The following is a 27,570-nucleotide window of genomic DNA, read 5'->3' on the forward strand; positions in this document are numbered from 1 at the left end:
TAATCAGTGTCACTAAACTGTACATGTAGAAACTGTTAATTGGTGTATGTTTGGCTGTGTATATTTCCAACAACAGCGAAATAAATAAAATTTAGAAAAAGAAAAAAAAAGTTCAATTGGCTAAAGTTATATATTTACAGTGATGACAAAAGAAAAGAAAGAGTAGCTGCTGAGGCTGATTAAAAAAAAAAAAAAAATTATACAGCCAAAAACCTCATAGGATTTGGTTTCTTGATCTGGAAGTTTAGGGTCATGGTTTCATGGGACATCCCAGTTAACGGGCCTAATGACATGTTTAGTATTTCTGTTCTACCTCATAGTTCAATGCATAGTGCCTGAGGTCTCAAAAGCTTGCAAGTGGCCATCCAAGGTACAGCAATTGGTCTCTATTTGCCTGGAAACAACAGAGGAAGGAGGGTCAGGAAAAGGAGAAGGATATGGAATATGTGGCTAATTGCCTCCATGAACAACTGCCTCCTTTGCCATGAGACCAGAAGAACTGGATGGTGTCTGGCTACAATTTCTGAACATTTTGGTCAAAGATTTCACAGAAGAATCCTGATCAAAAGAGGGAAAATGTAGAACAGAAAAAAAAAATTACAATTTGTTTTCCTTATAAACAAACTTCTAACCCAATGCAAAACTACGAAAGATAGTACACAAATATTTAATAATTTCTACTAGGAATGCTGGTAATAGTTCTTTACACCCACCACTTTTTAAAACAAATATTCTATTTTAATATACCAGATTGTTTGCTCCAAAGTTCTTAAATGTCAACAATCAAGTTAAAAAATACGAGCATATATTATGTTCTATCCCAGCTCCCTATAGGGTTGCTATGATTCAGAATTGACTCAACAGCAACAGGTTTTTGGTTTTTTATCCCAATGTCCATATTGCCAGATAACAACTGCCTGAGTGCTTTATTTTCAGAAAAAAATCAGCTTTTAAAAGTTATCTACTATTTGCCAAATCCTGGATTAAAACACAGTCCCTGTTCTTAAGGAGCTTACTTCCTACTAAGAAGGAAACCAACAACTGGCACACAGTGTTCTACCTGCAGTGATAGAGTGAGCCCAGGCTAAAGGCACACTTTCAGCTTGAGACAGTGAGGACTAAGACCTTAAACGATGAGCTGGAGTTAGCTAGATAGTAAGGAAGAGTCCCATGGTTCAGGAGTCTCCTTCTCTACCCACTGAGATCTGGGCTGGCCTTGTGACTTGCTTTGGCTGACAGGATGGGAGGGAAGGGACATTATATAAGTCTGTGCCAAGGCCTCAAGATGCTTTCAAGATTGAAGCCCTCCCAGGCAACCATGTGGACAAGTCCAGGCTAGCCTGCTAGATGATGAAAGACGTATGTCGCAGTCACCTGCGTGGCCCTGGCCACCAGCCCAGCCAATGCCCCAAAAGCAAAGCTGTCTAGCTGACTGGCGGCTGACCACAGATGCATGAGTGAGCCCAGCTGAACCCAGCCTAATTGGCCGACGCACAAAACAGTGAACTAAATAAATGATGGTTGGTTTAGTTCACCAAGTACTGGAGTGGTTTGTTATACAGTAATTGCTCACTGATACAGAAAGTCTTTGCTTTGAGGAGGGACTGGCTTATGCTCAGGGAAGGAAGCTAGTAAAGAGAGAATGGGAGACAGAGACAGAATGAAGATGTAAGAGATTTAAAAAAAAGGACTCAAGTCCGTGGAAGGAGCTTTTTTTTATCACAACAGGAAGAAGGAGGCAAGTATCAGGTGTAAAAAAAAAATATATCAGGTGTAGATATGGGTAAATAGGCAGATTAAGGGACATGTTGTTGGAAAAATTCTCATTCAGTCAATTCCAACTCATAGCAACCCTATAGGACAGAGCAGAACTGCCCCATAGGGTTTCCAACCAATTATAGCTCTTAACCACCGTGCCACCAGGGCTGCTGCTCTGAAGAGTTTGCTTGGTTCCCAATCAAGGCGCTTACTTACTCTCAAATTCCAAAGATTCTAATTCAGGCAGCACACAAGAAAGTGCACGGGCTTTGAAGCTAAATGGAAGAGGATTCTCCTGCTTGTCTTGGGCAAATCATTTAAACTCTTTGAACTTCAATTTCTTCAAGTTAGGAAGGATAATACCTCCTTCCTAAGACTACTGTAACACTTTCGGAAAAAATCAGGTGTTGAATAAATGGTAGTCACTATAGGTAGGAACTGACTCGACGGCACAGGACAACCGTTTTCATTATTTTAAGGTATTCTTACTTAAGTACAAATTAATTCTTTTGTAAATGACAGCAAACTAATAGCCTCAAATGTACTCCTCATTCTCCCATATGGATTCTAATTAACACAGATCACTCCCAAAAGAAATAATCTAGAAGAAATTACACATCTACAGCTATATATGGAGTCCCTGGGTGGTGCAAAGGGTTATGCACTCAGCAACTAACCAAAAGGTTGGCAGTTCAAATCCACCCAGAGGCAACTCGAAGAAAGCCCTGGCTATTTACTTCCTAAAGGTTACGGCCATTGAAAACCTTATGGAGCACAGTTCTACTCTGAAACACATCGGGTCACCATGAGTCGGAACTGACTCAATAGCAACTGGTTTAATTTAGGGTTTTTTTTTAACATGTATATCTATATTTTCTGGCTCTCCATAATTAGCACAACTCAAACAGATCTCCATTATTAGTACACTCAAGTTTCTTTTATTGCCAAGGGCTTATTATCGTTATAGTTCTATAGAATTCTCATGAATTAGAAAATTCAATGAAATCTCAACTAAAAAGCTCCCAAATAACATTAGGAGAAAAAGTATCTACTTTGTATGTAGAAATTCAAGTTGATTTTTACTTGTCCAACTACTGTGACTTTCTTGCAATTCCCCTAAGTAATTACATGTATCAAATACTGTTATCTGTAACAGAAGCAATAGGAAAATACGGCCTTGATTATTAAGTAATTAGCTTATAAGAAATCACATACACCAAAAAAGAAAAAAAAAACCCAAACCCGTTGCCATTGAGTTGATTCCGACTCATAGAGACCCTACAGGACAGAGCAGAACTGCCCTGTAGAGCTTCCAAGGAATGCCTGGTAGATTCGAAACTGGCAACCTTTTGGTTAGCAGCTGTAGTTCTTAACCACTACACCACCAGGGTTTCCAACACACACACACACACACACACCCTCAATATCACTGCAGTGTCCTATGGATATCAGGCTATTCACAGCAGAAAATCAAAACTAATTCTACCTTTGCTTAAAAAAATTCTTAACCATTTTCCACTGCTGCCCAAAGTAATCTTTCTACAACTGCAGTAGTTGGATTCCCCTGCGACAAACCTTCAATGACTTCTCATAACAGTGAGAAAAAAGTCTGAAGTCTTTTCCATTACTACAAGCTGGTTGTTACCAGGGCCCTGCCTAACCCTCCAGTCTCATCTCCTGCTAGTGTCCAAAAAGGTCACATCTCCACCTTCGTCACTGTGCTCCAGGCACATGGGTCTTCTTTCAGTGCCATGATTATGACATAAATGGCCCAAGGCAAAAACTACTTGACTGTTTTGATCACCACAAAGCCTAACACAAAAACCTGTCACCCTCCAGTTGATTCCGACTCACAGCTAACCTATAAAACAGATCATAACCACCCCATAGAGCTTCTGAGAAGCAGCTGGTTGACTCGAACTGCTGACCTTTTGGTTTGCAGCTGAGCTCTTAACCACCACACCACCAGGGCTCCAAGCCTAACACTTGTAAACCCACTGCCGTGGAGCAATTCCGACTCATAGTGATCCTACAGGACAGAGGAGAACTGCCCATTAGGGTTTCCAAGGAGCAGCTGGTGGATTTGAATTGCCAACATTTTGGTTAGCAGCCGAGCTTTTAACCACTGTGCCACCAGGGGTCCATTAAGCCTAACACAGTGACTGGTATATAATCAGTGCTTAATAAATATTTGCCAAATGACCCAAGATTGTTGTTGTTGTTGTTAGGTACCATCGAGTCGGTTTCAACTCATAGCAACCCTATGCAAAACAGAACGAAACACTGCCCAGTCCTGCACCATCCTCGTAATCATTGTTATGGTTGAGCCCATTATTGCAGCCACTGTGTCAATCTATCCTGTTGAGGGTCTTCCTCTTTTTCGCTGACCCTCTACTTTACCAAGCATGATGTCCTTCTCCAGGGACTGATCCCTCCTGACAACATGTCCAAGGTATGTGAGACACAGTCTCCCCATACTTGCTTCTAAGGAGCATTCTGGTTGTACTTCTTTCAAGATGGATTTGTTCATTCTTTTGGCAGTCCATGGTATATTCAATATTCTTTGCCAATACCACACTTCAAAGGCATCAATTCTTCGGCCTTCTTTATTCACTGTCTAGCATTTCCATGCATATGAGGCAACTGAAAATGCCATGGCTTGGGCCAGGCACATCTTAGTCCTCAGGGTGACATCTTTGCTTTTCAACACTTTAAAGAGGTCCTGTGCAGCAGAATTGCCCATGCAATGGGTCTTTTGATTTCTTGACTGCTGCTTCCATCGGTGTTGACCGTGGATCCAAGTAAAATGAAATCCTTGACAACTTCAACCTTTTCTCCGTTTATCATGATGTTGCTCATTGGTCCAGTTGTGAAGATTTTTGTTTTCTTTCTGTTGAGGTGTAATGCACACTGAAGGCTGTGGTCTTTGATCTTCATAGTAAGTGCGTAAGTCCTCTTCACCTTCAGTAAGCAAATTTGTGTCATCAGCATAATGCAGGTTGTTAACGAGCCTTCCACCAATCCTGATGTCCCATTCTTCTTCATATAGTCCAGCTTCTTGGATTATTTACTCAGCATACAGGTTGAGTAGGTATGGTAAAAGGATACAATCCTGACGCACACCTTTCCTGAATTTAAACCACGTAGCATACCCTTGTTGTGTTCAGAAGACTGCCTCTTGATCTATGTACCGGTTCCTCATGAGCACAATGAAGTGGTCTGGAATTCCCATTCTTCACAATGTTATCCATAATTTGTTATGATTCACACAGTCAAATGCCTTTGCATAGTCAATGAAACACAGGTAAACATCCTTCTGGTACTCTTTGCTTTCAGCCAAGATCCATCTGGCACCAACAACGATATCCCTGGTTCCACATCCTCTTCTGAATCCAGCCTGAATTTCTGGCAGTCGCACTGCTGCAGCCACTTCTGAACAATCTTCAGCAAAATTTTAGTTATGTGTGATATTAATGATATTATTCGATTATTTCCACATTTGGTTGGATCACCTTTCCTGGGAATAGTCATAAATCTGGATCGCTTCCCGTCAGTTGGCAGGTAGCTGTCTTCCAAATTTCCTGGCATAGATGAGTGAGCACTTCTAGCGCTTCATCTGTTTGTCGAAACATCTCAATTGATACTCCGGCAATTCCTGGAGGCTTGTTTTTCGCCAATGCCTTCAGTGCAGCTTGGACTGCTTCCTTTAGTACCATCGGTTCCTGATTGTATGCTACCTCCTGAAATGGCTGAAAGTCAACCAATTCTTTTTGGTATAGTGACTCAAGATTAGAACTTTTAAAAATATACCTACATTCATATACTAAATGAGATCAACTGAAAAGGTATGAATACCTATGATATGTTCATCTTTGAGCATTTTTCCTACAACTGCAACAACTTCCCCATAAAATTATGTTGTTGTTAGGTGCCATTGAGTTGCTTTTCAACTAACAGTGACCCCCTGTGACAGAGCTGAACTGCCCCATAGGGTTTTCTAGGCTATACTCTTCAGAAGAGCAGATCACCAGGTCTTTCTCCCATGGAGCTGCTGGGTGCATTCGAACAGCCAACCTTTCAGTTAGCTGCCAAGGGCTTAACTGCTTTGCCACAGGGCTCCTTCAAAGAATTATACTTATTATTCTACTTACCATTTTTAGTTCCAGAAGTGTTTATAACATTTATCTAAACTTTATAGCAATAAAAATCTAAACCATGTGAGATATATTAACAAGTTCCTTTGCTAGAACTATTTGACCAAAGAAAAGCATTTTAATTATGTGGTAATATACACTAGACAGCACTGTATCAAGGTTGTGACAAAGAGAAATGGAAGACTTCTTGAAATATTGATAGGAAAATCATCCACATTTACTTTTAATGAGAAATTAAAAATTAAAAACGTATGTAATAAGAAAAACTAAGTGGCTAGAACAAACAAAAGAAACTGAATTCATAACGTGGAAAACCAGTGTGTCTCAAGGGGAAGAGAAAGGAGTAAAAAGGCAAAAGAAACTAATTATGGTTATTTTCAATTCTACTTATAAAAAAAAAAAAATAAAGCAGAAAATATTTCACCATTATAATTTACCAAGGTGGTATATATCTCAATTTTCAGATTTAAATGTTCAATAAGAATTCAGACCATTAAAATGCAAGAATATATAACAGTTGTAAATTCAACTCCCAGTTTAGCATCTGATAGTAACCAAATTAATTTCACAACACAGGAACTAAAGAGTCTCAATGGAAGTAACTGAATGCTGCTCAGAAGGCTGAATCTTCCACATCACACTACAAACACAACAAAGCCTAAAATTATTCACTGAAATCTTAATTGTGTGGAGTATTTTTTTAAGATTCAAGAAAAGGTTTATCCTTACATATCTCTGATTAATGTTTTGTCCTGTCTACTATTTTCATGCCTTTGATAAATTTCATTTAGCAGTTTCATATATTATTGATATATGTTCAAAAAAAAACAAAGAACAATGCAGGTTTGTTAAATCACTTCACAAATATTTATCAAAGGCCTACTATCCACTCAGATTTAGTACATTGCTTGGCTTTCCAGATACTTAAACTTTTTTTTTTTGTTTGTTTAACTGAGATATAATTCACATACCATCAAATTCACACTCTCAAAGTATATACTTCAGTGGATTTTAGTACAGTCACAAGACTGCCACCATCAAAACAAAAAATCTAAACTCATTGCCGTTGAGTCGATTCTGATTCACTGCAACCTTATAATGCCACCATAACCACTATCTAATTCCTTTTTTTACTTTCTCTTTCCCTTGAGACATATTGGTTTTCCAAGTTATGAATTCATATAGCTGGACTATATAAAGAAGAATGGGGCATCAGGATTGGAGGAAGACTCATTAACAACCTGCGTTACGCAGAATGATACAACCTGGCTTGCTCAAAGTGAAGAGGACCTGAAGCACTTACTAATGAAGATCGAAGACCACAGCCTTCAGTATGGATTGCACCTCAACATAAAGAAAAGAAAAATCCTCACAACTGGACCAGTAAGCCACATCATGATAAATGGAGAAAAGACTGAAGTTGTCAAGAATTTCATTTTACTTTGGATCCACAATCAACACCCATGGAAGCAGCAGTCAAGAAATCAAAAGACGCATCGCACTGGGCAAATCTGCTGCAAAGGACCTCTTGAAAGTGTTGAGAAGCAAGATGTCATCTTGCAGACTAATAGCATCATATGCATGTGAAAGCTAGACAATGAAAAGGAAGATCAAAGAAGAATTGATGCCTTTGAATTGTGGTGTTGGCGAAGAATACTGAATATACCGCAGGATGCCAAAAGAACAAACAAATCTGTCTTGGAAGAAGTACAACCAGAATGCTCCTTAGAAGCACAGATGGCGAGACTGTGTCTTACATGCTTTGGACATGTTGTCTGGAGGGATCAGGCCCTGGAGAAGGACATCATGCTTGGTAAAGTACAGGGTCAGCGGAAAAGAGAAGACCCTCAGCAAGGTGGCTGGACGCAGTGGCTGCAACAATGGGCTCAAGCATAATGATTCTAAGGACGGCGCAGGACCAGACAGTGTTTTGTTCTGTTGTGCACAGGGTTGCTATGAGTCAGAACCAACTCAACGGCACCTAACAACGACAATTCCAGAACATTTCCATCATCCCCCAAAAAACCCTGCACCCATTAGCACTCACTGTCCATCCCCCGATCCTCACCCCCACACCCTGGCAACCACTAATCTACACTTTGTCTCTATGGATTTGCTTTTTCTGGACATTTCACGTAAATGGAATCAGACAATATGTGGTCCTTTGCAACTAGCTTCTTTCACTTAGCAAGTTTTCAAGGTTCATCCATATTGTAACATGTATCAGGAGTTTATTCCTTTTATAGCTGAATGATATTCCAATTGGGTATAAATCATCACGATAAATTGAGAAAATACTGAAGTTGTAGAGGATTTCATTTTAAATTGGATCCACAATCAAGACTCATGGAGGCAGCAGTTAAGAAATTGAAACAATGTATTACATTGGACAAATTTGCTACGAAAGGCCTTTTTAAAGTGGTAAAAAGCAAAGATGTCACTTTGAGGACCGAGGTGTACCTAACCCAAGCCATGGTATTTTCAACCGCCTCATATGCACTTGGAAGCTGGACAATGAATAAGACTGAAGAATTTATGCCTTTGAATTATGATGTTGGCAAAGAATACCGAATATACCATGGACTGCCAGAAAAACAAACAAATCTTTCCTGGAAGATGTACAGCCAAAATGCCCCTCAGAAGTGAAGATGGTGAGACTTTGTCTCATGTACTTTGGATATGTTATCAGAAGAGATCAGTCCCTGAAGAAGGACATCATGCTTGATAAAGTATAGGGTGAGCAAAAAAGAAGACCCTCAGCAAGATGGAATGACATGGTGGCTGCAACAATGAGCTCAAACATAGCAACAACTGTGAGGATGGCACTGAATCAGGCAGTCTTTCTGTTGTACATGGGGTCGATATGAGTTGGAATCAACTCAACAGCACCTACGACAACAACGTGGATATACCAGATTTTGTTTATCCATTCATCAGGTGATGGACATTTGGATTTTTTTCCACTTTTTGGCTATTATGTATAACGCTGCTATGAACACGCATGCACAAGTATTTTGTGTGCATGTTTTCAATTCTCTTGGGTATATATCTAGGAGTGGAATTGCTGGGTCATACGGTAACTCCTTTACTTTTTGAGGAACTATGTGTTTTCCAAAGCAGCTGCATGATTGTGCCTTCCCTCAACAGTGCGTGAGGGTTCCAATGTCCCCACATCCTCGACAACACTTGTTTTTATCCATCTTTTTTATTATACTCACCCCAGTGGGTGTAAAGTGGTATTGATTTGCATTTCTCTGATGACTAGTGGTGGTGATCAGATGTTTAAACTTTCATTGCCTAAACACAACATGAACACCCATATGATCACAGACACCCATAACCACACAGACACACACACATACACACACACACACACACACACACAATATATAAGAAAAGATTTAACAAGCTCAGGTCAGAAGAAAGCTTCAGAAAGAAAGGTGGAACCACAAATAAATACAGCAGGTTATACCGCAGGGATTTCAGCACTACCATCCCCGTGCTGTGATGTGTTGAAAGGGAATGTGAATGTATTTCAATGGCAGAGGTGTGGTGAGGTCCGAGACATGCAACTGTAAATATTCTATTATTTTGAAAGAAGCAGGGGGTTAGTACGCTTTACTGCTTCAACAAAGCAAAAACATTATGAAAAAAAAAATTCTACTAAACAAAAATTTCCTCTGCTTTTTAAAGAGGTGTATCATAAAAGGCACACAAAGTATAGTCAAAACACGCACAAAAGATTATGCACGTTTTCCCTCTCCTATTCTGTTTCAGCACAGTCTGCTTCCCCTAGGAATTAACTCAACTGGCCCGTTTCTTCTCACTCCTGTCTCTCAAGAATCTTACCACTGAGGGCTTTTCTAGTCCAAATTTAAACTGTTTTCTCTACTTGTTACTGTGGAGCCAACAGGGCAGAACAATTATCATGAAAATTCTTTGTTCTTCCAATAAAACTTCTTAGCATAATTTTATTCTTCCTAAAGGCATTAGTTTCCTTATGCCTCTGAAGAACCCGATTACAAAGTACAGACTTTCAAGTTATTTTTGGAAACGAGAAAAGCGCATAGTGGAAAATACATTTTTTTTTTAATGAAAAACAAGAATTTATTAACTGAATACTTGCAAAGCAATTTGTTCCCTTTCTTCAAATACATATATACATTTCAAAAAGCTTTGTGATATACAATATGGACTTGTTATTACACGTAATGTGTAAAGGATGCTTTTAAAAACTTAATATTCTAAACATAAATGTACTAGCAGATGGTATGGTTTCACATCATTACACCGTGTTCAGTTTACCAGAGTTCATCATCTACCTGAGATGGTTGGTAAACAGAAAGTCCTGGGGGTACAGTGTGGAATCTGCATCAGAGTACCATAATCGTTTGATGACAAGTCCCACATAAATGACATTTTTCTGGCCACCTAAATATTAAATGGCTTCATGAGCTACATGAATGATAAAATTAAAGGGAATCAGAGTAGGACTCTCTGTTTTCTCATTTCACATGAAAGGCCGAGACACAAAGAGATGAGGACAATCAAATGAATGAAAACTGACTTCATGAATAAAAAATGAAAACTGGAATCAAATTACATTAAGAAGATAATGGGAATCCAGTTTTTATGAATATCGTGACACTCTCAGTAATTACATTCCAGTATCTACTCACTGAAATACCTACAACTTGGATTGTAACAAAAGAAACTGGGAATTGAGAGTATTTCCCCATTTGAAGACTGCTGAGATCTCCATTACTACAATGGTCCTCTGACCTCACGTACTTCATCGTTATAACCACACTGAGAAACCATCTCATCAAACTCAACACAAGCGTTAGACTATCACCATAACACCAAAAGGCTGAATCTTTCTGATTTTAAGCTACCAGACCTAGAGTTTTTAAGACACAAGAGGCCCTCCTTCCCTCTTTTCCATATATCATATCCGAAGCTAAACCTTACACTTCCACAGTGTATTATAGCAAATGCCTCAAATGCTGTAAGTGGTTAAATAAAAATCTCTTTTTCAAATTCCAGCTGAAATTTGCCATCAAGTCAATTCCGACTCATAGCGATTTGGAGACAGGTCAGAAAAATGTTCAACATTCTGTTTAGCCGTTCATATTTTTTAACTTAAGTCACTAGACTAGAAATCCTTAGTGAGAGATGAACTACTTTTCTTTCATGCAAATGCTTCCTATAGGGTAAACTGAAGTTTGAGAGGATTTTTTTTAAAACAACTGAAAGGGAACACAACCCTGCCTGGTGAAAGCGAAGAAGACTTAAAGCACTTCCTAATGAAGATCAAAAACTACAGCCTTCGGTATGGATTACACCTCAACATGAAGAAAAAAATCCTCACAACTGGACCAATAAGCAACATCAGAATAGACAAAGAAAAGGCTGAAGTTGTCAAGGATTTCATTTTACTTGGATCCACAATCAACACCCATGGAAGCAGCGGTCAAGAAATCAAACAATGCGCTGTACTGGGCAAACCTGCTGCATAAGACCTCTTTAAAGTGTTAAAAAGCAAAGATGTCACTTTGCGGTCTAAGGTACACCTGACCCAAGCTATGGTATTTTCGATTGCCTTATATGCATGCGAAAGTTAGACAATGAAAAAGGAAGACTGAAGATCTGATGCCTTTGAATTACGGTGTTGGCAAAGAACAGAATATTGAATATACCATGGACTGCCAGAAGAATGAACAAATCTGTCTCGGAAGAAATACAGCTTCTTAGACATGAAAATGGAGAGACTTCGACTCATGTACTTTGGGCACGTTATCAGGAGGGACCAGTCCCTGGAGAAGGACATCATGCTTGGTGAAGTGAAAAAAAAAAAAAAATGGTGAAGTAGAGGGTAGGAAAAAAGAAAGACCCTGGATAAGATGGACTGACACACTGGCTGCAACAATGTGCTCAAACATAACAATTTTGAGGACAGCCTAGGATTGGGCAGTGTTTCCTTCTGCTGCACATAGGGTCTCTATGAGTTGGTACTGATTCCACGGCACCTAACAACAAAAGGGACCTAAACAATGTTTCATTATCAGCTCAATCTCTACTTGAAATACATGGTGTAAAATTTAATTAAAACTAACTTAAGTAATAATAAGTGAGAAAAAACAAGCTGCTGAAAAATGAACCAATCTTACAACATGGTAATTTTTTTTTAAAAAATTACGAATTCACTAGATCTTTAACAAAAACACACCTTGTTGAAAACACTTTCTCTTCCCTTCACAATGTTTCTGCTGTATTGATGTGAGGTAAATCTTAAAATGTTTCTCTTCAATGGATTAGTGAAAAATCAATAAATAATAACTGCAATAGCTGAACAGCCTTTGCTTAGTCCACTTTGACCTAGAAGCCTAAGGTGTTGTTCAAAAACTTGCCATCTACATTAGGTAGGTGACAAAAAGAAAAAAAAAAAAAAAACGCATCCACATGGCAGCTTCAGGTAAAGACCAATGTCTCCATCAAGTTTTGCCTAAAGAAATGTCAAACACTGAGAAGGCTGTGGCACATTCTGGAACTCAACAAGGAAAAGCAGAATAACTGTGTTATGGTCTCGAATCACACAGGTCTGTTAATGTACACAGGACAGACTGAAGTGATGTTTGTAATGGTTGAGGAAACCTTGTACAGAAATGGGATTTCACAGGACTGTGTATAATAGAGTACTTATTACTTTTTCTGTGTTAACGTGGAGATGTTCAAGGACAAGCTAGAATTACTATACTTTCTTTGCCATCTCCGCCTATCCCCACCCCCAACAAAACACAAAATCCATTGCTATCAAGTTGATTCTGACTCATAGCGACCCTACAGGACAGAGTAGAGCTGCCTCATAGAGTTTCCATGGAGCAGCTGGTGGGTTCAAACTGCTGACCTTTTCATTAGCAGCCACGCTCTTAACCACCGCACCACCAAGGCTCCAAAACAAAACACAAGCACCCCTTAATTAGCATTTCCCCTATTTAAAAAGATAGTTTCTCTAAACTCCTGGTAGACCACATGAAATAACCAAAACCAAACCAAACCCGTTTTTGCCATCGAGTCGATTCTGACTCATAGTGACATCACAGGACAGAGTAGAACTACCCCATAGAGTTTCCAAGGAGAGCCTGGTACATTCCAACTGCCAAACTTTTGGTTAGCAGGGGTAGCATGTAACCACTACGCCACCAGGGTTTCCACATGAAATAACAGTCATGCTCAAATGTTCAGTTGTGACACATACATATTAAAGTTCTACACTGGGAGAGGTACATATTTGTTAACTCCTGATCTCAAAATCACCTGAGCTAAGTTTTCTCACCCCACTTCTAATGGTACAAAATTCTGTTGCCTCAGCAGAGTACTTGTTCTAATATTTGAACAGACCCAAAGCTCTTTCTGAGAAAAAAATTAAATAATTCTAACCTAACTCTGAATAGAGGTCATGATGCCACCTATTAAAGCAAAGATACCGGCGGTTCTCAACATCTTTGAGCAATCCAGTGAAGATTTCAGATACTCAAACAAACACTCAAAAGTGATGGGCCTCAGATTTTGGATTTCACGGACCAGCCCCCATGCTACATCCCAAAACTGTGGGAAAACTCACATGACATTACCAAATTTTATTTTTCCAAATTGAAAACATCTAGGTGGATAAAAATCTACTATCTACTATCCCACTGTCTTTTTTTATTATTAATAGCCTTTATTTTTTAGAAAAGTCTCAGCCATTATTACTTCAAGTATTTCTTTTGCTCCTTTTTCTCTTTCGTCTCCTTCTGGTTATGCTTATGTCACATTTTTTGCTATTGTTCCACAGTTCTTGGATATTCTGTTCCATTTTTCTCAGTCTCTTTTGTCTCTTCCAAATCTGTCTTGGAAGAAGTACAACCAGAATGCTTCGTAGAAGCAAAGACGGCAAGAATACATTTCACATACTTTGGACATGTTATCAGGAAAGATCAGTCCCTGGAGAAAGACATCGTGCTTGATACCGTGAAGGGTCAGTGCAAAAGAGGAAGACCCTCAAGGAGATGGACTGACACAGTGGCTGCAACAACGGGCTCAAGCATAACAATGACTGTGAGGACGGTGCAGGACTGGGCAGTGCTTCATTCTGTCGTACACAGGGTCGCTATGAGTTGGGACCTACACCACGGCACCTGACAACAACAGCAGCAACTGCTGGTTGCTAGCCACCATGATCTCACTCCCACCTCTGATTTTTCTGAGCTCCATCTTATTCCTACAATCCTGTTCTTTAAGCAAACTCACCAACGTTAGATGCTGTCATCATTCAAATATTCAAAACCTCACATGCTCTTAACTCTCTCGGACAAGTTAGAAAAAGAGGTGACAAATTCTCTCTCCACCTATCAAATACACCTGTTTTTCTCCTTTATGTCTTCTCTACCAAAAGCTGTTTTACCTCCCTTCACCAGAATTTAAAACCAATATTCATTTAATTCTGGCACCTATTTACCTGACTGTATGTCCTAAATGTGCCACACTGAGGACACAGACAACATTGCTGTTTGGCTCGGTGCTTTTAGTTAGATAAATAAGTATAACATTCAGTTCCAGTATATAATCCTTGACCACTGATTTCAGGAAAGAAGTAATGGAAAAATAAAAATAAGAAATCAAGATCAGATGCCCCAACGACACATGAAGCGCGATGAACAAACTGCATTTACATTCCTTCTGCATGTTCCACTTCCAGACGGCATACAAGGTCAAACTACTGTCAGTTACAATAAGCTTCCAAACTTCTGGTCAATTACCTGGTTAATAACAGGAGACAAGGCTCTGACATCATTACAGTTATAATTAATTTACACAGATCAGCTTCCTGTTAATCAAATACATCTTTAAAAGCATTTAATTATTTTTCACCTAGAAAGCAACGCTCAGCTTTGTTGAATTTATGCTGAATTCCACATGAAAGGCTGTCACGCTGCTCTAAGACATGAAGGACAAAAGGCTTCACAGGGCACATGGCAGCAATACAGGCGCTGTTTCCACAGTCACAGCAAACAGGAGCCCAGGATGATGGATAATATAATACATTTCAACAGTTTCAAACCATAAAGAAGTTGTCAAGAAGCTGGGGGTAAACAGATAGGCTCTGGGAAAAGAAACGGTCCAAGCCTTTTTGTCAAAATTATACACAGGGCTAGCAACGTTAATATATGCACTGTAGGAGAGGTGGTTAAGGGCATGATCTTTGTAAGAGCGCTACAACATGCCAGCTATGTATGTGACCTTGGCAAAGTTATTTAACTGCCAGTTTTCTCTTCTGCAAAAGGAGATAACGTAGGCCTATTTGCATTTCGTGGAGACAGAGGTTTTATACGTATATATATACATGTATATATATGTATTTATGTACCTATCAAAGACAAACATATAAAGGATCACATATACATATATAGAAATGGGAGTGTTTTTACCCATATAAACAAAATAGGGTTTAAGATTTTTAAATAGTCTGAAGCCACTCCCGAAGTTCACCCTTCAGCCAAAGATTAGAGAGGCCTATAATGCAAATAATGATACATGTGAAAAATGTGCTTTTGTTCAATCATGTACACGAGACCAAAAGGGCAACACCTGCCCAAAAGCAATGACAAGTGGGCAGGAAGGGACAGGAAAAATGGATGGATGGAAACAGGGAATTGGGGTGTGGAAGTGGAGGGTGTTGACACACCGGGGGGATTGCAATCGATGTCACAAAACAACTTGTGTATAAACTGTTGAATGAGAAACTAATTTGTTCTGTAAAGTTTCACCTAAGGCACAATTAAAAAAATATTAAACTGAGACTTTAAAAAAAATTTTTTTTTAAATAGCTGTAAACTATTTTTCTAATAACATGGTAACCAATTAGAATGTTCCAGGCTCTCCATGATCCTGTATGTTTTAATTGTATCACATGATTTAATTACACACATTTTTTAAAGGGTATGATGGGATATGTGGAAGGCACATGTAAGCCAAAATGATTTTTTAATGAAAATAAATTTTATGATAAAATCTCCAAGTTTCTGTCAAGATTATCTGATGATTTGAGAATTTAACGAACCTCCATAACAGGGGGAGAAAAAAAATCTCTCTAATATGTCAGCTAGCAAAATTTTTGCTTCCCCCTCCTTTTTCAAGTGATACAGTCTTAACAGAAATGATCAGACTTTCTTTATACATGAAAAATAATGGCTGAAAAATGAAACTACTGGATTTTGTATATAATCTTGAATTGTGCTCCATAGCTAGGTGAATTAGTGCCAACTCCAATTCTGATCCATCATCACTTATGATTTCCAGTATCAGTCATGAGCCAGGTTCTTCTCTCTCAGACCACAAGTTTTAGCGTAATGAGGGCTCATTAAAGTTCTCCGACTGACAGCCCTTCAGACCCAAGTCCTTAAACCAGGGAGCACACAGGGAGTAGCCATGCCAGCATCCCACGATCACTCCCTTCAAGAGGATTTCAGTAATTCCATTCTCATGTTTCTCCACATCACATTTCTTTGTCTACCTGAAGTCAATGAAAAAGTGATAGCCAACTCCTCCACTAAAATTAATCTCTGTGAATTATTTATATAGCTGAAATCATCCCAGCACAAGAACTAGTCAGGGGAGAAAAAACATACCACACTTCAAAGACGTGTATGTTCCCACAAAGAACCTGGGACGTCCATGAATTAAAAAAAAAAAAATTTTTTTTTTTTTTTTAGTAAATGCAAACCAATTCCATAGCCATTGACTCAATTCCAACTTAGAGTGACCCTACAGGGGCAGTTCTTCTCTGTCACATGGAGTCGCTATGAGTCACAATCAACTCGACAGCAATGGGTTTGGTTTTTGGTTTGGTATAGGACAGAGCAGAACTGCCCCACAGGGTTTCCAATGAGTGGCTGATGGATTTAAACTGCTGACTTTTTTGGTCGGCAGGCGAGTTCTTAACCACTGCGCCACCAGGGCTCTAAGGTGGTAGGGGACAAATTAATGGTGGTAGGTTTTTGCTTGCTCAGAGTCAATATCTTATTTTTTGAGTAACAGGAACTCTCTGCTCCCGCTGGATATGGTCTTGGAAGACTGTCAATCAAAGTGACCTTTCCTACACTGATACAAGGGCTATAGTGACCACAGCTGGAATAAAAGACTCTTCCTGGAATCTGGAACTTGTACACTAGGACTGATATCTTTTGGAGCTGATGATCCTTCAAGCAATACCTTGAAGAGCTTTCTAGATCTACGTAGTCTACCCAAACTCTGACAGCTCACCTAGCTGCAGATCTTTACCAATATCTGGTGGTTTGGTTTTCTGTAGATTCTGAGTTTATGCATGTTGTTGCTGTTGTTGGGGCCGCCAAGTTGATTCCAACTCACAGTGACCCCATGTGACAGAGAAGAACTGCCCAATGGGGTTTTCTGCACTTACAATAAACTACTTGTTCTTGAATACATCATCTGTACAACTTAGTTAACTTGTAATCAAAGAGCCCTACCAAGAATCCTAGGGTTTTGTATTCTGACAATCACCAGCTCTCATATTCTACTGAGTATAACACTCTAACCCACTGCCATCGAGTCAATTCTGACTCATAGCGACCCTATAGGACAGTTTAGCCCGTAGGAAAACCAAAATACAGAGGTTAAGTAGACAGTATCTCAAAGGTCTCCAAGAGGTATGCTACTCTTTTTTTTAATAATTTTTATTGTGCTTAAGTGAAAGTTTACAAATCAAGTCAGTCTGTCACATATAAGCTTATATACACCTTACTACATACTCCCATTTACTCTCCCCCTAATGAGACAGCCCGCTCCCTTCTTCCAGTCTCTCCTTTTGTGACCGTTTTGCCAGTTTCTAACCCTCTCTACCCTCCCATCTCCCCTCCAGACAGGAGATGCCAACACAGTCTCAAGTGTCCACCTGATACAAGTGGTATGCTACTCTTAAAGAGGAGGAGTGCACAAAACTAAGGCTAAGAGCAGCACAGCAACTTCTGATAAATAAGGAAAAGTCCTCTCCAAGTTATATCCTTAAGGAGCCGATGGCGCAATGGTTACATTGCTCAGCTGCTAACCAAAAAGTCAGCAGTTTGAACTCACCAGCCACTCCACAGGAGAAAGGTGTGACAATCTGCTTCCATAAAGATTACACCCTTGGAAACAGTTCCACTCTGTCTTATAGAGTCACTGTGAGTCAGAATTGGCTCACTGACACACAACTACATATAGGTACATAATGTGTCAAATATCTTAAATATGTTGTGCAGGTTGTGGGAGAGAAAGAAAGAAAATACTCCAGGGGGGGTATTATCCTGTAGACAATGGGAAGGGAGATGCAACGACTCCTGAAAACTCGTAAGGAAAAGCAGTGGGGCCATCTCACAGAATAAAAGGATTTAAGTCATCATCTCCTGGACATAACAGCTATGGGCTGGAAATTTAAAAGCTAAAAGAACCTGTATTAATAAAAATTAACATGCCCTGAAAGGAAGAAGAAATCTCCTTGAATAACTTCCTGTGCAGAAAGGGACTACATGGGCAGTGTGCCCAATATTTATTCCTACATTTGTTCAAATTTAGAATCACAACAGATTCGTTACAAAACTACAAATACTTGGGATTTACAACCTAATGAATGTTGTGAAATTTCTTTCAGTGTTGCCCGAGAGACTTTTTCCTCAAGGAAAAAAAAATTGTCAGCAGCTGGCAACACACACACACACATACACACCCCTATATATTAGTTATATAAAATTGAAGTGATTATATTATGTACCTAAATTTCATTCATAGTTATCCTAATAGTGTGACTTTGGATTAAAAATGCATAAGCAAGTTAACGCCACACAGAGACAGCTGTTGATATAATGACAACATTCCTGGAATCGAAGCCAGAAGATCTGGGGTCAAATATCGATGTCCTCACTTACCAGTATGTGGCCTTGGGCAATTCATATCATCAATCCTGCTGAGCTTCCATTTCTTTATCCATAAATGGGAAAAATTCCACTTACTTCCTAGGGTGATTGTGAAGAATAAAGAAAATAGCAATATTATGTGATAACATCGCACACCTCCATAGTTTGCTCTCCGTTCCCCCTTCCAATCCATAAAGTAATGAGCCTTTCCCTCCTACCCCCAGGAACTTGGTTTTATTGCTTTATAATTATGATGTGCATGTACAATGTCCAAGAAACTAGACGGTGAATTACCCAACACACAAACTTGAACACACACATTGTTAGTTGGCTATCATCTAGATCCCAAAGGGCTCTTGCACACTATTTACTGCTTCCCAGAAATCCAATCCACTTTCTTTTAGGAATACAGCCAAAATTATCCACAGGCTTTGAAACAGCGCCATCGTGACTGCACAGGGCAGCTGGCTGACTGAAGTGACTCCCCCTCCCCCACACCCCAGCTGTCACCAGGAAACCCTCCTCAATGTGTGGAAAAAAAAAAAAAAAAGACACCGTAATATTATCACTACCACTGTTAATAACAATCTAACAAATACTGAGCATTTATAATTATTTTTCTTATGAAAGCTCATTATTAACTAAAAATTAACTATTTAAAAATACTTTACCACATAAATCCAAACCAGCTGCTTTCATACAACAACAAAAAAAACAAAGGGACCCTAAACACATGTAACGCAGGTAAACACAAGTAACGCATTTTCATTACTCTTCCTTTCTTTCTCCCAGAGTCTTTTGTAATGCTAAGCAACAGTCAGTTAAAATACTAAATAGCTTTTAATAGTGATACAGCTGTCACAACTTAGAGGAGCTTAAAAAAAAAAAAAAAAGGATGCATTTTAAAATGAACATGGAATCCTCTGTTGTAAACTACGGGTCAGATTGCAGGAAGGATTTTTTTTTTAATAATCGCTCACTCCCCTGCATGAGAAGCCATACACATGGTGACATTGCTGTAAACCTCAGGATTTGTCTTCAGAACAAGTTTGTGAATCCCACTTGCAAGAATTCTTAATGCCACTGCTTTTTTGTTATAGTTCTCCAGGGGATTTCTTTAAGCAGACGAGGTGTCTCGCTGCATTCTCGAGAACTCTAGGTTTTCTGGACACAGCTGGGTACAGTCTCCAAGGTTTCAGAGGAGTGTCAGCAGGCAGGGCCTGTCCTTTAACCTCACTTCCACTAGAGCCCTCAGCTCCTGACCTGCACAGCATGGTTTTGTTTAAGAGGAATGATTTCCTTTAAGAGGGTTCCTACTAAAAATTTGAAGAACACTCATTAGATGACTCTAACTGCAACATAAAAGGAAATCTCTCTTTTTAAAAACTTGTTTCTATCTTTTACATGTTTTTTAAAGGATTTTTACATACACATGCTTTACGTAAATGCACAATCAATTCCTCCCATACTTGATCCCTCCCATATTACAACTCACTGCCAAGTAACAAAACTTATGGCCTAGTACTATGGAGTCCTCGGATGGTACAAAGAGTTAACGCACTTCAGCTGCTACTGAAAGGCTGGAAGTTCGAGTCCACCCAGAGGCACCTTGGAAGAAATCCTGGCCTTCTAATTCCAAAATATTAGCCATTAAATATCTTATGGAGCACAGTTCTACTCTGACACACTTGGTGTCACCATAAGTGGGAATCAACTGACAGCAACTGTTTCAGAATATTTTCAAGTATTTTCCATGTTCATATAATAATATAAAATATACACATTCACAAAAATAGATACAAGAGATTTGTATCACTGGTCTTAAAAATGGGACATGAAATTTTTCACTTCGCTATCATTAAGCATCCATACTGAAATATAGTAACGAGCTCGGGGCTACCAGCGTTTTCTAATATTCTGATGTAGGTTTCCAGGGCTGCCGCATCTCCTAGTAACACAGCAACTCCTATAGCTGACTGTTCCCATTTACTAACTGAAAATAAAAGAGTATTAATCATCCCCTGACCTTGACCTTCTAGTAAACACCCAAAACAATTTACAGAAGTTGTTCTGTTGTGATGATAAAAGTGAAGACAGTGCTTTGCTACTGCATTCAGAGTTGGAACTTTCCCCTAGTGTTTGTTTTCTCTTATTCACAACAATGTGAAAGCTTCTTCACTTCAATATCCTTCATCATTTCAAAAGAAAAGCAGTGCACTTAAGTAACAGCAAAATTACTTCATTTATAGAAATACCATGAGGCAATAAATGGGGTGGAGAAGTTAGGCTGGAGGTGATTCGTATCTTTTTTCTCTTCCTAACACGCAACAGTTATTGAGCCTCTATGTCTAACACCTGGTAGACAGGTTTTGTACATTATTTCACTTAATTCTATGGCCTGAAGTAGGCACACCCTATAGCCTCTACTTTATAGAAGAGAAAGTGAAGGCTGGAAGGAGGAAACTTGTCTAATGAACACAACCAGTACTTAGCAGGGGCAGGATTCAAAGGAAAGTCAGCCTGACCCATAGCCACAGTAACAGGTGCGCCTCTCAGACACAGGAAGGGCCCTGGTGGCACAGCAGTTAGGGTACCGGACTGCTAACCTAAAGGTAAGTGTCACTATGAATCAGAATCGACTCGATGGCAGAGGGTTCGGTTTTTGATTTCTAAGACACAGAGAAGAAAAGTTTGGAACCTTTGAAACACAACTGCTTCATGATGGGACAGCATTAATTTGGTGACATGGGGTCGCTATGGAGTCAGAATGGGCTCAACAGCCCACAACAGGGTTAACAGATCATTTACAGAAGCTGATAGCCAAAGTGACCCTTGTTTATCTGAAAACTCCCTTACTCGCATTTTCCAGGAGCCATGACGTGGCCTCAGGAGCAGCGTGCTCTAGTCAGAGTGACGTGCTGCTTAGGCCACAGTATGGCACTGACTTTTCTCAACATTGGAATGAGTCTAGGCTTTTGCATCTGCTTCAAATCCTAAATTTTTTTTCTTCTCCTTCCACACTGGCCTGCTGAAAACAGAGGGAAAAGTTGTGAGAAAACAGTGCAGTTGGCAAACTGAAAAAACAGCAGTTTGAGGGCACATCTAATTAACTCCTGTGACCCATCCAGAAAATGGAGGTACAGAGGGTGGGTATGAGGCCTTCCCTGCTATCATGGGAGCCCCGGTGGCACAGTGGTTAAGAGCTACTTCTGCTAACCAAAAGGTTGGCCGTTGGAATCCACCAGCCACTCCCTGAAAACCCTATGGGGCAGTTCCACTTTGTCCTACAGAGTTACTATGAGTTGGAATTGACTTGACGGCAGCAGGTTTGGTTTGATATGGTTTGCTATCATGGAGCTGTATGACATATAAGAAGGATAAGAATATCTTCAGCCTCGTCTCTTGCTTGTAATTCACTGCTCCATATCACCTACTCAAAGCCTACTGCTTACCTCTGATCAGTTATCCACCATACCTTTTTTACCAAATTCTGGGTCAGAGAAAGGGATAACTAAGTAAAAGAGACCAGAAAGCCAAAGAATTAAAAACTACACTTTAACATGGTTACAAATAATGTTATTCTTAAAAACTATGACAGCCACAATAAGTTACATACTGCTATAACTTTTAACTGAGTATTCGGCACCCAACAACTTTGACTATCCAGAGCTGAGAATCCAGAAAAAAATAAATAAAATGCCCTCTAATATCTGGCCCCCATATGCCTGTCAGTTTGTAATATCGTGGGGGCTTGCGTGTTGCTGAGATGCAGGAAGCTATGACATCAGTATTCAAATACCAGGAGGGTCACCCATAGCAGACAGGTTTCGGCGGAGCTTCCAAACTAACATACACTAGGAAGAAGGACCTGATGGCCTACTTCTGAAAAAAAAGAATTAGCCAGTGAAAACCTTATTAATAGCAGCGGAACACTATCTAATATAGTGACAGAAGATCAGTCCCTCGGGTTGGAAGGCACTCAAAAGAAAGCTGGAAGAGCTGCCTCCTTAAAGAACAGTTGACCTTGATGACGTGGATGGGATCAAGCTTTCAGGGCCTTCATTTGCTGATGTGGCAAGACCCAAAATGAGAAGAAACAGCTGCAAACATCCATTAATAATTGGAACGTGAAATGTACAAAGTCTAAATTTAGGACAATTGGAAATCGTCAAAAATGAAATGGAACGCATAAACATCAATACCCTAGGCATTAGTGAGCTGAAAATGGACTGGTATTGGCCATTCTGAATCAGACAATCATATGGTCTACTATGCTGGGAATGACAAATTGAAGAAGAATGGCATTGCATTCATCGTCAAAGAAAACATTTTAAGATCTATCCTGAAGTACAACACTGTCAGCAGTAGAATAATATCCATACACCTACAAGGAAGACCAGTTAAAATGACTATTATTCAAATTTATGCACGAATCACTAAGGCCACAGATGAAGAAATTGAAGATTTTTGCCAACTTCTGCAGTCTGAAATTGATTGAACATGCAACTGGGAGGCATTGATAATTATTAGTGATTGGAATGCGAAAGTTGGAAACAAAGAAGGACTGGTAGTTGGAAAACACAGTCTTGGGGACAGAAACGATGCCAGAGATCACATTATGGAATTTTATAAGACCAAAGATTTCTTCACTGCAAACACCTTTTTTCACCAACATAAACAGTGACTATACACGTGGGCCTCACCAGATGCAATACACAGGAATGAAATCAACTATATCTGTGGAAAGAAACAATGGAAAAGCTCAATATCATCAGTCAGAACAAGGCCAGGGACCGACGACTGCAGAATGGACCATCAAGTGCTCACATTAAGTTCAAGCTGAAGCTGAAGAAAATCAGAGCAAGTCCACAAGAGCCAAAGTCTAACCATGAGTATATCCCACCTGAGTTTAGAGACCATCTCAAGAATAGATTTGACACTTTGAACACTAATGACTGAAGACCAGGTGAGCTGTGGCATGACATCAAGGATGTCATGCTGGAAGAAAGCAAGAGGTCATTAAAAAGACAGGAAAGAAAGACCAAAATGGATGTCAGAAGAGACTCTGAAACTTGCTCTTGAATGTCAAGTAGCTACAGTGAATGGAAGGAATAATAAAGTAAAAGAGCTGAACAGAAGATTTCAAAGTAAAGTAACATAACGGGCAAAGACCTGGAGTTAGAAAACCAAAAGGGAAGAACAAGCTCAGCATTTCTCAAGCTGAAAGAACTGGGAACAAAAAAAAAAAAATCCAAGCCTCGAGTTGCAATACTGAAGGATTCTATGGGCAAAATACTGAAAGACCCAGAAAGCATCAAAAGAAGATGGAGAAAACACACACAGTCGCTGTACCAAAAAGAATTGGTCGACATTCAATCATTTCAGGAGGTAGCATATAATCAAGAACCAACGGTACTGAAGGAAGAAGTCCAAACTGCATGAAGGTATTGGTGAAAAACAAGGCTCCAAGAATTAATGGAATACCAGCTGAGATGTTTCAACAAACGGATATAGCGCTGGAAGTGCTCACTCATCTACGTCAAGAAATTTGGAAGATAGCTACCTGGCCAACCAACTGGAAGAGATTCGTATTTATGCCTATTCCAAAGAAAGGTGATCCAACAAATGCAGAAACTATCGAATATCATTAATATCACATGTGAGTAAAATTTTTCTGAAGATCATTCAAAAGTGGCTGCAGCAGTACATCGACAAGGAACTGCCAGAAATTCTAGCTGGATTCAGCAGAGGACGTGGAACCAGGGATATCACTGCTGATGTCAGATGGATCCTGGCTGAAAGCAGACAATACCAGAAAGTTGTTTACCTGTGCTTTACTGACTATGCAAACATTTGACTGTGTGGATCATAACAAATTATAGACAACACTGTGAAGAATGGGAATTCCAGAACACTTAATCGTGCTCATGAAGTACCTGTACACAGATCAAGAGGCAGCCGTTCAAATGGAACAAGGGCATACCGTGTGGTTTAAAGTCAGGAAAGGTGTCAGTCAGGGTTGCATCCTTTCACCATGCTTTTTCAATCTGCATGCTAAGCAAATAATCTCAGAAGCTGGACTGAAGAATGGGGCATCAGGACTGGATGAAGATTCATTAACAACCTGCATTACACAGATGACAGAACGCTGCTTGCTGAAACTGAAGAGGACCTGAAGCACTTACTAATGAGGATCAAAGACCACAGCCTTCAGTATGGATTACACCTCAACATAAAGAAAACAAAAATCCTCACAACTGGACCAATGAGCAACATCATGATAAATGGAAAAAGGTTGAAGTCCTCAAGAATTTCATTTTACTTGGATCCACAGTCAGTGCCCATAGAAGCAGCAGTCAAGAAATCAAAGGACACATTGCATTGGGCAAATATGCTGCAAAAAATCTTTTTCAACTATCAAAAAGCAAAGATGTCACTTTGAGGACTAAGGTGCTCCTGACCGAAGTCATGGTGTTTTCAATTGCCTCATATACACGTGAAAGCTGGACAATGAATAAGGAAAACCAAAGAATTGATGCCTTTGAATTACAACTGTGGTGAAGAATACTGAATATACCGTGGACACCATTCTTGGTAGAGGGTCAGTGAAAAAGAACAAGACCCTCAAGGAGATGGATTCACACTGTGGCTGCAACAATGGTCTCAAGCATAATAACAATAATGAGGATGGCACAAGACAGGGCTGTGTTTCACTCTGTTGTACATGGGGTTGCTATGAGGTAAAACTGACTCAACGGCACCTAACAACAAATATCTGGTGGCGCGGTGGTTAAGAGTTCAGACGCTAACCAAAGGGTCGGCAGTTGGGATCCACCAGCCACCCCTTGGAAACCCTATGAGGTAGTTCTCCTCCGTCCTATAGGGTTGCTGTGAGTCGGAATTAACTCGATGGCAAGGGGTAGAATCTGCGCAATACCACTAGTACCTACCCTAAGGAAGAATCCTTCCAGTACAATCTACGTACTTTTATGCAGTTCAAACAAATTCAATAACATTTTTTTTTTTTTTTTGTACACCTTCTCACTGAATACTTGTAGCCCTATAAAGCACTATTTAAGTAATTCGTCCAAGGTTCCACATCTAGGAAATTCTTCACCTGGATTCAAATTCCCTACTGTGACTCCTACAACGGGTGTTCTTAATCACTAAGCCAATAGCTCTCAAACTTTAGTGCCCAGGTGCATTGGGACCAAAGGGTCTGTAGAAATAGATTTCTGATTCTGTCTGGATTAATAGCCCAAACTGCATTTCCCACAACTTCCCATATGATGCTGATGGTAACTGCCCTGGGACACTTTAGGAACCAATTTTATTTGCTTCCCAAGCCACACTAGGCTAGTAACAGGGTAGAAGCTTTTAATGTTTATTGGAAGCAGCAAAAAATAACATACAAATGAGAGAAACTCGACCAAAAAAAGAAAAACTAAAAAACAATTTAAGGCAACGTTTGAGGGTATCGCAAAGTGAACCTGGATGCCTTAATCATGACTACGCGCAATAACTTATTTTCACAGTAACCGAGTCTTCCAAAAAGTTTACGCTCCATTTAGATAAACAAGTGTTTTGGGAGATATCTATCAAAAGGTTTTTAATATTTGGGCAGAAAAGGCTTAAATTCACTTAGGCGAATTTTCTGTCGCCTATTATGAGAAATACCACTACTGAACTTATTCTTGTTTGTCACTCACTTGTTCACAGAAATATACTGTCCCGAGAGCGCCTGAAACTGCAAGGTTTAACTTTAGACCTCCTGCTTTCACAGGGAATCTTCTACAACTCCCACAAGGCCAACTTCACCCTCCCAGTCCCTCTCGTTCCCGACGAGGTGCAGCCTGGAGCAGGGATACGACGGAGAGGAGGGGGTCGAGGGCCACCAGTTGTCTCGCTCCAGGCAACGCCCTCCCCACTCTAAACCGTTGCCGCGGGGTCGAGTCCGACTCATAGCGACCCTACAGGACAGAGCAGAACTGCCCCAAAGGGTTTTCAAGGAGCAGCTGGTGGATTCGAACTGCCCACCTTTGGGTTAGCAACCGCGCTCTTAACGACTGCGCAACCAGGGCTCCACTTGCCCCCGCTCTAGGCCTGTTTAAAGTGTCCCGGAAGAGGACGCTGCGCCCCACCCCGCCCCCGCCGCGGCCCCCGGGAGGCGCAGCCCGCGGCACCGCTGCTCCCGGCCCGCCGCCGGCATCCGCGGCCACGGAAAAAACACCGCTCAGAGCCGACAGCAGGACCGCAGCCAAACAGACGCGGAAACTCACACTCGGGACAGCTTGCTTGCGTCTCCACGTCTTCGTTCGCACGTACGTGCGTCATCACGCTCGGGCCATCGAACCAAGACGCTCCCGTTCCTCACCGCCTGAGGGGGGAGCAGGGTAGAGGCGTGGACGGCCTCGCGAGGCCACTAGCGTAGCTGAGGGGGCGGTGAAGCGAGGCCGTAAAGCGGACTACGCGGCCACGGCGCATGCCCAGTCTATTTGTGCACGCCCGCCCTCTCCTCGCCGCGGGCTAGGCCTACTGGGCGCGTGCCTCGGTCGTGCCTGGGAGAGGCCCTGAGGGGGCAGCGGAGGAAGGTCGGGGGCCGGGCGCAATGAGGAGAGCTCACACCCACTACTCAGCCTCAGAGCTCCGTGTGGAACGTGGATAATGCTACTTCCTGTCATAAGTTGGTCGCCTATCACACGTAAAGC

The 27,570-nt window shown here is 40.5% G+C and overlaps 1 protein-coding gene across 5 annotated transcripts in view; it reads right to left on the reverse strand.

Annotated features, from left to right (window-relative positions):
- The window catches only part of RHBDD1 (rhomboid domain containing 1), a 145,834-nt gene extending 118,581 nt beyond the window's left edge, over window positions 1-27,253 (reverse strand). The window contains exons 1-2 of one of the 5 annotated variants that reach the window (XM_023557826.2): window positions 27,142-27,172; window positions 18,875-18,961 (exon numbers count right to left, since the gene is read on the reverse strand). The gene's annotated coding sequence lies outside the window, so the exon portion shown is untranslated. Of the gene's footprint in view, window positions 1-313; window positions 395-18,874; window positions 18,962-27,141 lie in introns of those variants that run through there. The other 4 variants (XM_023557827.2, XM_023557828.2, XM_003417887.4 and 1 more) reach the window with 4 other exon arrangements.
- Between the last annotated feature and the right edge of the window lie 317 nt (window positions 27,254-27,570).

This window comes from Loxodonta africana, chromosome 6, assembly GCF_030014295.1.
Source record: "Loxodonta africana isolate mLoxAfr1 chromosome 6, mLoxAfr1.hap2, whole genome shotgun sequence".
NCBI lineage: Eukaryota > Metazoa > Chordata > Mammalia > Proboscidea > Elephantidae > Loxodonta > Loxodonta africana.